The sequence below is a fragment of the Heptranchias perlo genome, chromosome 1, assembly GCF_035084215.1.
Source record: "Heptranchias perlo isolate sHepPer1 chromosome 1, sHepPer1.hap1, whole genome shotgun sequence".
NCBI classification, from domain to species: domain Eukaryota; kingdom Metazoa; phylum Chordata; class Chondrichthyes; order Hexanchiformes; family Hexanchidae; genus Heptranchias; species Heptranchias perlo.
The window spans coordinates 19,036,424-19,050,802 of NC_090325.1; the positions used below are offsets into that span (position 1 = coordinate 19,036,424).

At 43.8% G+C, this 14,379-nt stretch overlaps 1 protein-coding gene across 1 annotated transcript in view; it reads right to left on the reverse strand.

The window, feature by feature from the left end:
• Positions 1-14,379, reverse strand: part of ctnna2 (catenin (cadherin-associated protein), alpha 2) — a 1,371,619-nt gene that overhangs the window by 1,116,945 nt on the left and 240,295 nt on the right. The window lies entirely within an intron of this gene.

Genomic DNA, 14,379 nt, shown 5'->3' on the forward strand with positions numbered 1-14,379 from the left:
GGAATCGGAAATACAATTTCAAAATTTGCAGACAACACCAAATTGGGGGTATAGTTAATACCAAGGAGTACTGCGACAAAATACAGGAAGACATTAATAAACTTGCAGAATGGGTGTGTAATTGGCAAATGAATTTCAACATAGATAAGTGTGAGGTGGTACATTTCGGTAGGAAGAATAAGGAGGCCACATGCTCCTTGGAAAATAAGAGTCTAAATGAAGTAAAGGAGCAAAGGGCTCTGGGTGTACAGATACACAAATCACTAAATGTAGTGACACAGATTAATAAGGCTATTAAAAAAGCAAATCAAGCACTGGGGTTCATTTCTAGAGAGATAGAATTGAAAAGCAGAGAAGTTGTGATAAACTTGTATGGAACCTTGGTTAGACCACACTTGGTGTACTGTGAACAATTCTGGTCTCCATATTATAAAAAGAATATATAGGCATTGGAGAATGTGCAAAAAAGATTTACTAGGATACCACCAGAACTAAGAGGATATACTTATCAAGAAAGATTGAGCCTGCTGGGGCTCTTTACTCGAGAAAAGAAAAGACTGAGGAGTGACCTGATAGAGGTTTCTAAGATTATGAAAGGGTTTAATAGGGTAGACATGGAGAAGACGTTACCACTTGCAGGGGAGACCACAACTTGGGGCCATAAGTAGAAGACAGTCACTAATAAATCCAATAGGGAACTTTGGAGAAAATTCTTTACCCAGAGAGTGGTTAGAATGTGAATTCGCTACCACAAGGAGTAGTTGAGGCGACTAGCAGAGATGCATTTAAGGGGAAGTTAGATAAACACATGAGGGAGAAAGGAATAGAAGGATATGCGGATAGGGTTAGATGAAGTAGGGAGGGAAGAGGCTCGTGTGGAGCATAAACACCAGCATGGATCTTGATGGAAAGGCCTGTTTCTGTGCAATACATTCTATGTAATTTTTGCACTGAACTGGGTGAAGCGTGCGTCATGCACACTCCAACCAGCATTAGCTGGCGGTCCAGCTGAAGAGGATCTCAACAGTAAGGTCCTCTTTATTTTTTGGGGCCGGAAGGAGCAAGAGTGCTTCACAAACCTAACTTGGGATGCTGCCACTCCAGCTCCCCACTTCTCTAGACATCAGGATCCTCCATGGATCTCACTTTTTATATCCCGGAGGCTAGCAGGGCTGCCCAATATTGCGGTGGCCGGGGCTCACTGGCTGCCCCAGGGTGCTTGATCTCCAGGTGCAGCCTGCCATCCAGGTGCTAATGAGACCAGCCACCTCCAGGTCTGAAATAAAAGCAGAAAATGCTAAAAATACTCAGCAGGTCAGGCAGCAACTGTGAAGAGAGAATCAGAATTAAAGTTTCTGGTCAATGACCTTTCGTCAGAATTCCTTCCAGATCTAGTGGCCAGCCACCCGCAGTCTGCTCGGGGGTAAAATCGACCCCTACATGTCTTAAAGGAGAAGTGACATATGTGAACATTTAATTAACAGCTTCTTAAGAATATTACATTTCTAAGAAATCAATTAGCATGGTACCGTGAACAAAATAATTTATTTACAAAGGGGAAAAGTGTCGTACATGGAAAGTTCAAATGGGTATCATTTTTTGAGATTTTCAGTGGATCAATATGCAATATGGCATAACTTGTTAAAAAAATCAGTTCAAGGGGAGATCATCCTTAACTAACCTTTTTTTTATTCGTTCATGGGCTGTGGGTGTCGCTGGCAAGGCCAGCATTTATTGCCCATCCCTAATTGCCCTTGAGAAGGTGGTGGTGAGCCGCCTTCTTGAACTGCTGCAGTCCGTGTGGTGAAGGTTCTCCCACAGTGCTGTTAGGTAGGGAGTTCCAGGATTTTGATCCAGTGATGATGAAGGAATGGCGATATATTTCCAAGTAGGGATGGTGTGTGATTTGGAGGGGAACATGCAGGTGGTGTTGTTCTCATGTGCCTGCTGCCCTTGTCCTTCTAGGTGGTAGAGGTCGCGGGTTTGGGAGGTGCTGTCGAAGAAGCCTTGGCGAGTTGCTACAGTGCATCCTGTAGATGGTACACACTGCAGCCACAGTGCGCCAGTGGTGAAGGGAATTAATGTTTAGGGTGGTGGATGGGGTGCCAATCAAGCGGGCTGCTTTGTTCTGGATGGTGTTGAGCTCCTTGAGTGTTGTTGGAGCTGCGCTCATCCAGGCAAGTGGAGAGTATTCCATCACACTCCTGACTTGTGCCTTGTAGATGGTAGAAAGGCTTTGGGGAGTCAGGAGGTGAGTCACTCGCCATGGAATGCCCAGCCTCTGACCTGCTCTAGTAGCCACAGTATTTATGTGGCTGGTCCAGTTAAGTTTCTGGTCAATGGTGATCCCCAGGATATTGATGGTGGGGAATTCAGCGATGGTAATGCCGTTGAATGTCAAGGGGAGGTGGTTAGACTCTCTCTTGTTGGAGATGGTCATTGTCTGGCACTTGTCTGGTGCAAAGAAGGAGGCATCTGACATGCATAGGCAGCTGGGATCAAGTGGATCCCTTGAAGAGTATAGAGATTGCCAGAGTAGAGTTAAGAGAGAAATCAGGAGGGCAAAAAGGGGACATGAGATTGCTTTGGCAGATAAGGCAAATCCAAAGAGCTTCTACAAATACATAAAGGGCAAAAGAGTAACTAGGGAGAGAGTAGGGCCTCTTAAGGATCAACAAGGTCATCTATGTGCGGAACCACAAGAGATGGGTGAGATCCTGAATGAATATTTCGCATCGGTATTTACGATTGAGAAAGGCATGGATGTTAGGGAACTTGGGGAAATAAATAGTGATGTCTTGAGGAGTGTACATATTACAGAGAGGGAGGTGCTGGAAGTCTTAACGCGCATCAAGGTAGATAAATCTCCGGGACCTGATGAAATGTATCCCAGGACGTTATGGGAGGTTAGGGAGGAAATTGCGGGTCCCCTAGCAGAGATATTTGAATCATCGACAGCTACAGGTGAGGTGCCTGAAGATTGGAGGGTAGCAAATGTTGTGCCTTTGTTTAAGAAGGGCGGCAGGGAAAAGCCTGGGAACTACAGACCGGTGAGCCTGACATCTGTAGTGGGTAAGTTGTTAGAGGGTATTCTGAGAGACAGGATCTACAGGCATTTGGAGAGGCAGGGACTGATCAGGAACAGTCAGCATGGTTTTGTGAGAGGAAAATCATGTCTCACGAATTTGATTGAGTTTTTTGAAGGGGTAACCAAGAAGATAGATGAGGGCTGTGCAGTAGACGTGGTCTACATGGACTTCAGCAAAGCCTTTGACAAGGTACCGCATGGTAGGTTGTTACATAAGGTTAAATCTCACGGGATCCAAGGTGAGGTAGCCAATTGGATACAAAATTGGCTTGACGACAGAAGACAGAGGGTGGTTGTAGAGGGTTGTTTTTCAAACTGGAGGCCTGTGTCCAGCGGTGTGCCTCAGGGATCGGTGCTGGGTCCGCTGTTATTTGTTATTTATATTAATGATTTGGATGAGAATTTAGGAGGCATGGTTAGTAAGTTTGCAGATGACACCAAGATTGGTGGCATTGTGGACAGTGAAGAAGGTTATCTAGGATTGCAACGGGATCTTGATAAATTGGGCCAGTGGGCCGATGAATGGCAGATGGAGTTTAATTTAGATAAATGTGAGGTGATGCATTTTGGTAGATCGAATCGGGCCAGGACCTACTCCGTTAATGGTAGGGCATTGGGGAGAGTTATAGAACAAAGAGATCTAGGAGTATAGGTTCATAGCTCCTTGAAAGTGGAGTCACAGGTGGATAGGGTGGTGAAGAAGGCATTCAGCATGCTTGGTTTCATTGGTCAGAACATTGAATACAGGAGTTGGGATGTCTTATTGAAGTTGTACAAGACATTAGTAAGGCAACACGTGGAATACTGTGTACAGTTCTGGTCACCCTATTATAGAAAGGATATTATTAAACTAGAAAGAGTGCAGAAAAGATTTACTAGGATGCTACTGGGACTTGATGGTTTGACTTATAGGGAGAGGTTAGATAGACTGGGACTTTTTTCCCTGGAGAGTAGGAGGTTAAGGGGTGATCTTATAGAAGTGTATAAAATAATGAGGGACGTAGATAAGGTAGATAGTCAAAATCTTTTCCCAAAGGTAGGGGAGTCTATAACGAGGGGACATAGATTTAAGGTGAGAGGGGAGAGATACAAAAGGGTCCAGAGGGGCAATTTTTTCACTCAAAGGGTGGTGAGTATCTGGAACGAGCTGCCAGAGGCAGTAGTAGAGGCGGGTACAATTTTGTCTTTTAAAAAGCATTTGGACAGTTACATGGGTAAGATGGGTATAGAGGGATATGGGCCAAGTGCAGGCAATTGGGACTAGCTTAGTGGTATAAACTGGGCGACATGGACATGTTGGGCCGAAGGGCCTGTTTCCATGTTGTAACTTCTATCATTCTATGATTCTATAAATGTTACTTGCCACTTATCAGCCCAAGCCTGGATGTTGTCCAGGTCTTGTTGCATGCGGGCACAGATTGCTTCATTATCTGAGGGGTTGCAAATGGAACTGAACACTGTGCAATTATCAGCGAACATCCCCATTTCTGACCTTATGATGGAGGGAAGCTCATTGATGAAGCAGCTGAAGATGGTTGGGCCAAGGACACTGCCCTGAGGAACTCCTGCAGCAATGTCCTGGGGCTGAGATGATTGGCCTACAACAACCACTACCATCTTCCTTTGTGCTAGGTATGACTGCAGCCACTGGAGAGTTTTCCCCGATTCCCACTGACTTCAATTTTACTAGGGCTCCTTGGCGCCACACTCGGTCAAATGCTGCCTTGATGTCAAGGGCAGTCACTCTCACCTCACCTCTGGAATTCAGCTCTTTTGTCCATGATTGGACCAAGGCTGTAATGAGGTCTGGAGCCGAGTGGTCACTGAGCAATGGTGAGCAGGTTATTGGTGAGTAAGTGCCGTTTAATAGTACTGTCAATGACATGATTGAGAGTAGATTGATGGGGTGGTAATTGGCCGGATTGGATTTGTCCTGCTTTTTGTGGACAGGACATACCTGGGCAATTTTCCACATTGTCGGGTAGGTGCCAGTGTTGTAGCTGTGCTGGAACAGTTTGGCTCGAGGCGCGGCTAGTTCTGGAGCACAAGTCTTCAGCAATACAGCTGGGATGTTGTCGGGGCACATAGCCTTTGTTGCATCCAGTGCACTCAGTCATTTCTTGATATCATGTGGAGTGAATCGAATTGGCTGAAAACTGGCTTCTGGTGGGGACATCGGGAGGAGGCTGAGATGAATCATCCACTCGGCACTTCCGGCTGAAGATTGTTGCAAACACTTCAGCCTTGTCTTTTGCTCTCACATGCTGGATTGCCATCATTGAGGATGAGGATGTTCACAGAGCCTCCTCCTCCCGTTAGTTGGTTAATTGTCCACCAACATTCATGACTGTATGTGGTGGGACTGCAGAGCTTTGATCTGATCCGTTGGTTGTCCTTCAGGACTCGGTCGCATTTTCGGGACAGGCAATAAATACTGGCCTTGCCAGCGTGCCCACATCCCATGAACGAATAAAAAAGAAACCGATAAAGTCATTGAATAGGGGTAAAGTATGGCGCTGGACAGGTGTATCGGATAAAATGTCTAAAAAGTGGTCTTCCTAGATACCATGCTAAATTCTGGAAAACCCAAAAAGGTTTAATATTAAAATTCTGGGAAAATTCACATAGGAAAACTTAGGGCAAATTAGGAAGGCCATTCATGTCATCTCTTTGTTACATAGTGGTAGGCACGCTACAATTGTCCTCAGCACCCTAGTTTAGGAAGAAGAAAATCATTCAGGATTACTAGTCATGGTAGAAATCCACATGTGCACATCAGGTGAGGCCAGGATTGGGTGTGGGATCTGCTTTGGGGTGAATAGCAAAGAATGAAGGGGGGGAAATATTTTTTCCCCACTCAGAAGGAGTTAGTAAACAAGTGGCTATTGAGGCAGAGACTATTGCATTATCCAAAAAGGCATTCGATAAGTATTTGAAAAGGACAAATACAAGAAAAGGGCAGGGAAATGTGATTAGCTCCATTTGAAGAGCTAGCACCAGCATGATGAGCTGAATGCCTTCCTCCTGTGCTCTAATTTCCATGATTCTATGCCTAGTGACTAAGCTTAGAGATGAAAAACTGCAGCTTGGGTTAGGTAGGCATGCATGGAACCACACCTCAACAGGCCTCAATAGGGGTGAAATCCATCTTGGACAGTGGCACAAAACGGTGATAGGAAATTGGCAGTGACCTCAATGGGAAAGGGAATTGAGCAGAACGGAGTGTATAACAGGCTGGAGATCTGCAATCGCCAGTTCTGTGCTGCCACCCAAGACTAGTTTCACCCTCAATGCCTCCAGGAGAAAAGGAAGGATGAAAATGGGCAAAAAACAAGAGAGCGAGAGAGAAAACATGTGTGTCAGAGATAGGGAATGTGTGCAAGGAAAAAAAAACTTTCAACGTGAACTATTCCTCCCTTTGTGAGCAAAGAAAACTTAAAAATGACCTGCATTTTTGGAAATATTTTCAATTTAAGATAATTTCTCCTTCCCAATGGAGAAAAAATATCCAGAAACCCTTGCTGGAAATACATGAGTGTTGATATGCAATGAATGAGGGGTCAGGAGTTTGATCCTAAAAGCTGCCTCGGTCAAATAGCATGCCAAAATTCACCATAGGAACATAGGAACAGGAGTAGGCCATTCAGCCCCTCGTGCCTGCTCCGCCATTTGATAAGATCAAATCTGTGATCTCGCTCCATATCCCTGCCTTTGGCCCATATCCCTTAATACCATCTAGGACAACAATGGAATGGCTACCTGGACAAATACAGCAACTAGAAGCTTCAACCTTACTTCAACATGAATTCCTGCCTTCAGGAAAGTAAAACAGCAAGGGTGGAAAAATCAAAAGTAAAACTGAATTCAGACAGAAATTGCTTTATAGAGCTCCTTATTTTTCAAAGACAAAGATTGACATGACCTGCCTCTTGGTGTCAATTTATTCAAATCATGTTCAAAGCAGTTTTATCTTTCCCTTCCTGTCCCTCCCAAGAATTTATTATATTTAAGGAGCAGCCCTTGTAAAATCAACATTCTTTTCTTCCTCTCCATTTATCTAACCTTAGCAATCATATATAGATTAAATACAGATTTTGGGTGTGGGTGCTGAAATTGTGTTCAGAGACATGAAAAGTACCATGAAAGACCAGCAGAGGCCAGAATGGAAGTCTGAAACTGAATTCTAAACTTCAGATTACCACGGAGCAGAGAGCCTGGGAAGGCTATTACTTATGCTCACCTTCAGTTGAAAAATAATCTTTCAATAGAAGATTTCTTTCCAAGATACAAAGAATCTGCACCCGAAAATTATTTTAACTTGAGCTTTTGTGGGCAAGTGGGGCTTTAGCCTTGTAACAGTGGAATCACCCTGCATCACCAAATCAAAACTAGAGGTCACTGCTACCCTCTTGTGGCCAAGCTATGGTATAATTTCAATACTATGGCTCAATACAACCTTCACAGAACTGTTCAATGCAGCCATGAACCATTTCAATTTAAACAATGCTCACAGGAGAAATGTTTCTCCCCCTCCCTCCCCTCGATGAGGAGGAGGACAGGGTTGCAGGCTCTTTCTACAACATTGAAGGGTAATTTTCTTGTGCAACCACGGACTGAAAGTGATGTAGGATAACATTTCTCCACCAGAGACGAATGGGACACAAGTCTGGAAACCTCGAGTACTGTATGCACCCCAGTGCCTCCAAATTCTTCCCACTTGTCATTGATTACATAGAATTTCATCGAATGTACAGCACAGAAATAGGACATTCGGCCCAACTGGTCTATGCTGGCATAGGAAACATAGGAAAATAGGAACAGGAGTAGGCCATTCAGCCCCTCATGCCCGCTCCGCCATTTGATAAGATCATGGCTGATCTGTGATCGAACTCCATATACCTGCCTTTGGCCCATATCCCTTAATACCTTTGATTGCCAAAAAGCTATCTATCTCACATTTAAATTTAACAATTGAGCCAGTATCAATTGCCGTTTGCGGAAGAGTGTTCCAAACTTCTACCACCCTTTGTGTAGAAATGTTTTCTAATCTCGCTCCTGAAAGGTCTGGCTCTAATTTTTAGACTGTGCCCCCTACTCCTAGAATCTCCAACCAGCGGAAATAGTTTTTCTCTATCCACCCGATCCGTTCCCCTTAATATCTTATAAACTTCGATCAGATCATCCCTTAACCTTCGAAACTCCAGAGAATACAACCCCAATTTGAGTAATCTCTCCTCATAACTTAACCCTTGAAGTCCGGGTATCATTCTAGTAAACCTACGCTGCACTCCCTCCAAAGCTAATATGTCCTTCCAAAGGTGCGGTGCCCAGAACTGCTCACAGTACTCCAGGTGCGATCTAACCAGGGTTTTATATAGCTGCAGCATAACTTCTGCCCCCTTGTACTCCAGTCCTCTGGATATAAAGGCCAGCATTCCATTAGCCTTATTGATTATTTTCTGCACCTGTTCATGACACTTCAATGATCTATGTACCTGAACCCCGAGGTCCCTTTGGACATCCACTGTTTTTAACTTTTTACCATTTAGAAAGTACCCTGTTCTATCCTTTCTTGATCCAAAGTGGATGACCTCACATTTGCCTACATTGAATTCCATTTGCCACAGTTTTGCCCATTCACCTAATCTATCAATATCCCTTTGTAATTTTATGTTTTCATCTACACTGCTTACAATGCCACCAATCTTTGTGTCATCGGCAAACTTAGATATGAGACTTTCTATGCCTTCATCTAAGTCGTTAATAAATATTGTGAATAATTGAGGTGTTTATGTTCCACACGAGCCTCCTCCCACCTCTCTTCATCTGACCATATCAGCATATTTTCTATTCCTTTCTCCCTCAAGTAATTATCTAGCTTCCCGTTAAATGCATCGATGCTATTCGCCTCAATTTAACCACTATCTGGGTAAAGAAGTAGGATTTCTTTGAGCAAAGCTACCATTTATTTGAATTTGTAATATTTTTCAAAAACTATTTTTGAAACGATTGAAAACTACTGAATTGAAAAAAATGTCTTAGGAAATGGGAAATAAGTTCAAACAAAACCGCTAGTTTCCATGGAGTTAAATTTCATGTGCACAACTGATTATAAGGATCTTGTCTACCTAAAAGTTGTACGGTTGTAAGCTGTATTTTACCAAAAAGAAAAAAAACACCTGCGTTGAAAGAAAATCAGATCATTCTGTCACACAATAAGATCAAAGTCTACGGCTGGGTATATGAAGGGTGGAGAGAAAATTCAGACGGCAAATTTAACCATACCACACCTATGCCACATCAACAAGTTCCATCCCACCATCAAAATTACCATGGACTACTCCTCAGAATCGGTTTCTTTCTTGGATACACAAATCTCCATCAAAGACGGGCACCTCAGCACCTCACTCTACCGCAAGCCCACGGACAACCACACGATGCTCCACTTTTCCAGCTTCCACCCTAACCACGTCAAAAAGGCCATCCCCTATGGACAGGCCCTGCGAATACACAGGATCTGCTCAGACGAGGAAGAACGCGATGGACACCTACAGACGCTGAAAGACGTCCTCGTAAGAACGGGATATGAGTCTCGACTCGTCGATCGGCAGTTCCGACGGGCCACAGCGAAGAATCGCATAGACCTCCTCAGAAGACAAACACGGGACGCAACCAACAGAGTACCCTTCGTCGTCCAGTACTTCCCCGGAGCGGAGAAACTACACCATGTTCTCCGCAGCCTTCAACATGTCATCGATGACGACGAACACCTCGCTAAGGCCATCCCCATGCCTCCACTACTCGCCTTCAAACAGCCACCCAACCTCAAATAGACCATCGTTCGCAGCAAATTACCCAGCTTTCAGTAGAACAGCGTCCACGACACCACACAACCCTGCCACGGCAACCTCTGCAAGACATGCCAGATCATCGACACAGATACCACCATCACACGAGAGGACACCACCCACCAGGTACGTGGTTCATACTCCTGTGACTCGGCCAACGTTGTCTACCTCATACGTTGCAGGAAAGGATGCCCGGGAGCATGGTACATTGGCGAGACCATGCAGACACTGCGACAACGGATGAATGGACACCGCGCAACAATCGCCAGACAGGAGGGTTCCCTCCCAGTCGGGGAACACTTCAGCAGTCAAGGACATTCAGCCACCGATCTTCGGGTAAGCATTCTCCAAGGCGGCCTTCGAGACACACGACAACGCAAAATCGTCGAGCAGAAATTGATAGCCAAGTTCCGCACCCATCAGGACGGCCTCAACCGGGATCTTGGGTTCATGTCACGCTACACGTAACCCCACCAGCAGGGAAAAAAAAGTTATCTGCTTTTAATACAACTGGACATTCTCTTTCTCTCTTTGTCTGTGTAATTTGACCCATTGTGTATTCAGTATACTGGATCCTACTGTTTTCCGTGGCTAGCCTGTCTGAACACCAACGACACCTTTGATTGGTGTGATGGTGTCCCAGCCTAAGATATGCGATTTGAGAACCTCTCATTCACTCTCACCTGACGAAGGAGATAATCTCCGAAAGCTTGTGATTTTCAAATAAAACTGTTGGACTATAACCTGGTGTTGTAAGATTCCTTACATTTGTCCACCCCAGTCCATCACCGGCATCTCCACATCATCACTTTTAGAGTGGCACATAGGCCAGGGATCAAGGTCCCGACTTGCCCTCAATCTTGGAAAAGTGCATGGCATGAGGAATTTATCATCGTTGGATCAAAAGATTGAAATTGCCTATCTAACGCAATGGAAGCACTGAGGTGATTCAACAAGGCCCACCACCACCTTCTCAGAGCAACTAGAGATGGGAAATCAATGCTACCTTGCCAGAATCTATATCTCACATAAGGGCTACGGTAGCACAGTGGATAAGTTAACTGGACTAGTTATCTAGTTTGGATTAATAATCCAAAGTACACAAGTTGAACTTCCCACTGTGCCAATTTGAGAATTTGAATTCAGTTTTTTTAAAAATCTGGAAATAAAAAGCTGGTAAAAGTGACCATGAGCAGATCACCCACCCTTTAGAGAACCCACTTGATTTTCATTCCATTGTTATTACTTCTATATGATAGGTGATCTGCTGAGTGACCTGTTCTGAGAACTTTCTCTGCTACAAACAATTACTTTTCAAAAATAAAACACTACATTTTCCATATAAGCAGCATCACCAATTCTCTAGAACAGACCTACTGTGCCCAAAATAAAGTTAAATGCCCCAAATGAACCTTTGCATTAATCCATCTATTTAAATAGTAGGAACGAATACAGGTTAGGCTTTGCTAGGATGCAATATTCATTTAAGACACTGTAAAATGATTACTTTTACACCTTTTGTATCTTTAAGGTAATAATTTAATGTATTAAATGGCAACTTTTTCACATTATTATATGTGCATGGTTACATTTGAAAAGACATGGGGGTCGATTTTGCAATGGTGGCGGGTTGGCAGCGGGGGGGGAGGTGCGTGTGGCAAACCCGCACGAACAAAACTTACCGTTTCTGACACGATCGCATGTTGATTGCTGATGATTAACGTCCTCTCCGGGTTTTGCGCCCGGCAACCAACCAGTTGAGGGGCTGGGGAGAAGATCAGGAGGACATCGGGGCGAAGTGGGGAACATCAGGAGGGTGAAGTGTGGGACATCGGAGAGGGAGACATCGGACATCGGAGCAGAGTGCAAAGGTAGGTTCATTTTGCGTTTTCACTTCCATCTATGGTTTTTTATTTAATTTATTTAGTTTCTTGTTCCCTGATCCGGCCCTTCATGCAAGCCGCCCAGGTAAGTTAAAAATCGTACTAATCACTTACTCTGTCAGAGGTAAAGTGCCTTAAGTACCTCAATGAGGTACATTTGGCTCTTTAACTTAAAGCCGGCGGGACTTCCGTTTTCAGGTCACCTGCGCACACACGGGTGGGTCCCTGGGAAACTCAGAAGTCGGCGGGTTGGAGCCGGCTTCCAAACCCGAACAGGATTTCCGTGATTTTCGGAGCCCCCCCCCACCCCCATAATTGCCTCCTAAAATTGAGCCCATGATATGTGCAAGAGACTAATGCTATCAATGTGGAGGGTCAGACATCTGAAAGGAATGAAAAAGGTATATACTTGCTAGTTCATCAGAGTTCCTCAGCGGGTTTCACCTTGGAATGGAACAAGAAGTTCAATAGCTCAGATAGAAAGATTTTGTGAAGCTAACTTGACAAAGTAACCATTATGAGTTCAATGTAGACAACGATATCTGATTTTCTTTAAAATGGTTAAAGTTTTTCTATTTGAAATCATTTGGAAGAGTAAAAACCTAGAAGGTTGGGTTGCTACAATTTCGCTGCTATGGGTTAGAAGCAAGAAATTCAAAATCGACACTTTGGATTCAGTTCTGAACAGAACCAAGAATATGTACATATCTACAAAAATTCAAATAAATTAAAATGTTTCTACCCTTGTTTACAAGATAAAGAGCATTGATAGGGAGGAGTCTTCAAGCAATTTGGTACCACTGCAACTAATCTGCATGCCCCTATGGTTACAAGTTCAAATTCTTGAAGTAAACACTTCAATCGGTGTAACAATGAAATTAGCTGGTTCTTCATAGGGTCACTAGGTAAGATAAACATGAAAAATACTGACACTAAATCCATTTTATAACACAGATCCTGGTCTTCCTTCTAACCAATAAGGTCTGTTGAAACAACATGATTAATTAATCATACCAATCTAAATACAGCTTGCTTCCTAACAGCAAGTTTAACAGCTTCCTAAGAGCAGATTAACACAAATTGCAACGGGTTGCCCATACCATTACCAAATGATCAATCACTTTCAGGCCGGTATGGTTACATTAAGTTGCAGCAGTAACACACCGTATCAGTGAGTGGGATGAAGCAACGTTAATCCTTATTCCACTAGGATCCCATTCTGAGCTACACCAGGTGGAAGGGGATACTGGCAGAGATCACAGAATTTCTTACCAGAGAAAATAAAAGGAGACAAGGATATCATCAGGTCACTATTTTCCTGGTGGCTGCGCAAAAATGGCCATCAGGGGACACGTAGCAGAATGTCGAAGATCAGCCATGATCTTATTGAATGGCAGAGCAGGCTCAAGGGGCCGTATGGCCTAATCCTGCTCCTATTTCTTATGTTCCTATGGATAGCAAGTTGGCTACAAAACAGAGAGCAGAGAGTAGGAGTTAAGGTTAGCTACTCAGACTGGCAGAGGTGGGAAGTGGTGCCCACAGGGATTGGTGCTGAGACCACTGTTGGTCACAATTTACATTAACAATTTGGATTTGGGAATTGGAAGTACAATTTCAAAACTTGCGGACAACACAAAATTGGAGGGTGTAGTTAATACAAAGGAGGAATGTGTCAAAATGCAAGAGGACATTAATAAACTTGCAGAATGGGCATGCAATTGGCAAATGATTTTTAATATAGGTAAGTGTGAAGTGGTGCATTTTTGTAGGAAGAATAAGGAGGCCACATACTGCTTGAATAATAGGAGTCTGAATGGGATAGAGGAGCAAAGGGATCCGGGAGTACAGATACACAAATCACTGAAAGTAGCGACGCAGATTAATAAGGCCATAAAAAAGGTAAATCAAGCACTGGGTTCATTTCCAGAAGGATAGAATTGAAAAGCAGAGAAGTTATGTTAAACTTGTACAGAACCTTGGTTAGACCATACTTGGAGTACTGTGCACAGTTCTGGTCTCCAGTCTATAGAAAGGATATAGAGGCATTGGAGAGGGTGCAAAAAAGATTCATAAGGATGATATCAGAACTGAGAGGATATACTTATCAGAAAAGGCTGAACAGGCTGGGGCTCTTTTCTCTAGAAAACAGAAGGCTGAGGGGTGACCTGATAGAGGTCTTTAAGATAATGAAAGGGTTTGATAGGGTAGATGTAGAGAAAATGTTTCCATTTGTGGGGGATTCCAAAACTAGACGTCATAAATATAAAATGGTCGCTAATAGATCCAATAGGGAATTCAGGAGAAACCTCTTTACCAAAAGAGTGGTAAGAATGTGGAACATGCTACCACAAGGAGTAGTTGAGGCAAATAACAGATAGATTTAAGGGAAAGTTAGGGAGGGAGAAAGGAATAGAAGGATATGCTGATAGGGTTAGATGAAGAGGGGTGGGAGGAGGCTCATGTGGAGCATAAATGCCGACATAGGCCAGTTGGGCCGAATGGCCTGTTTTTCTGCTGTAGACTCGATGTAACTGTAACCAAACTTGATACTTACCTGAAG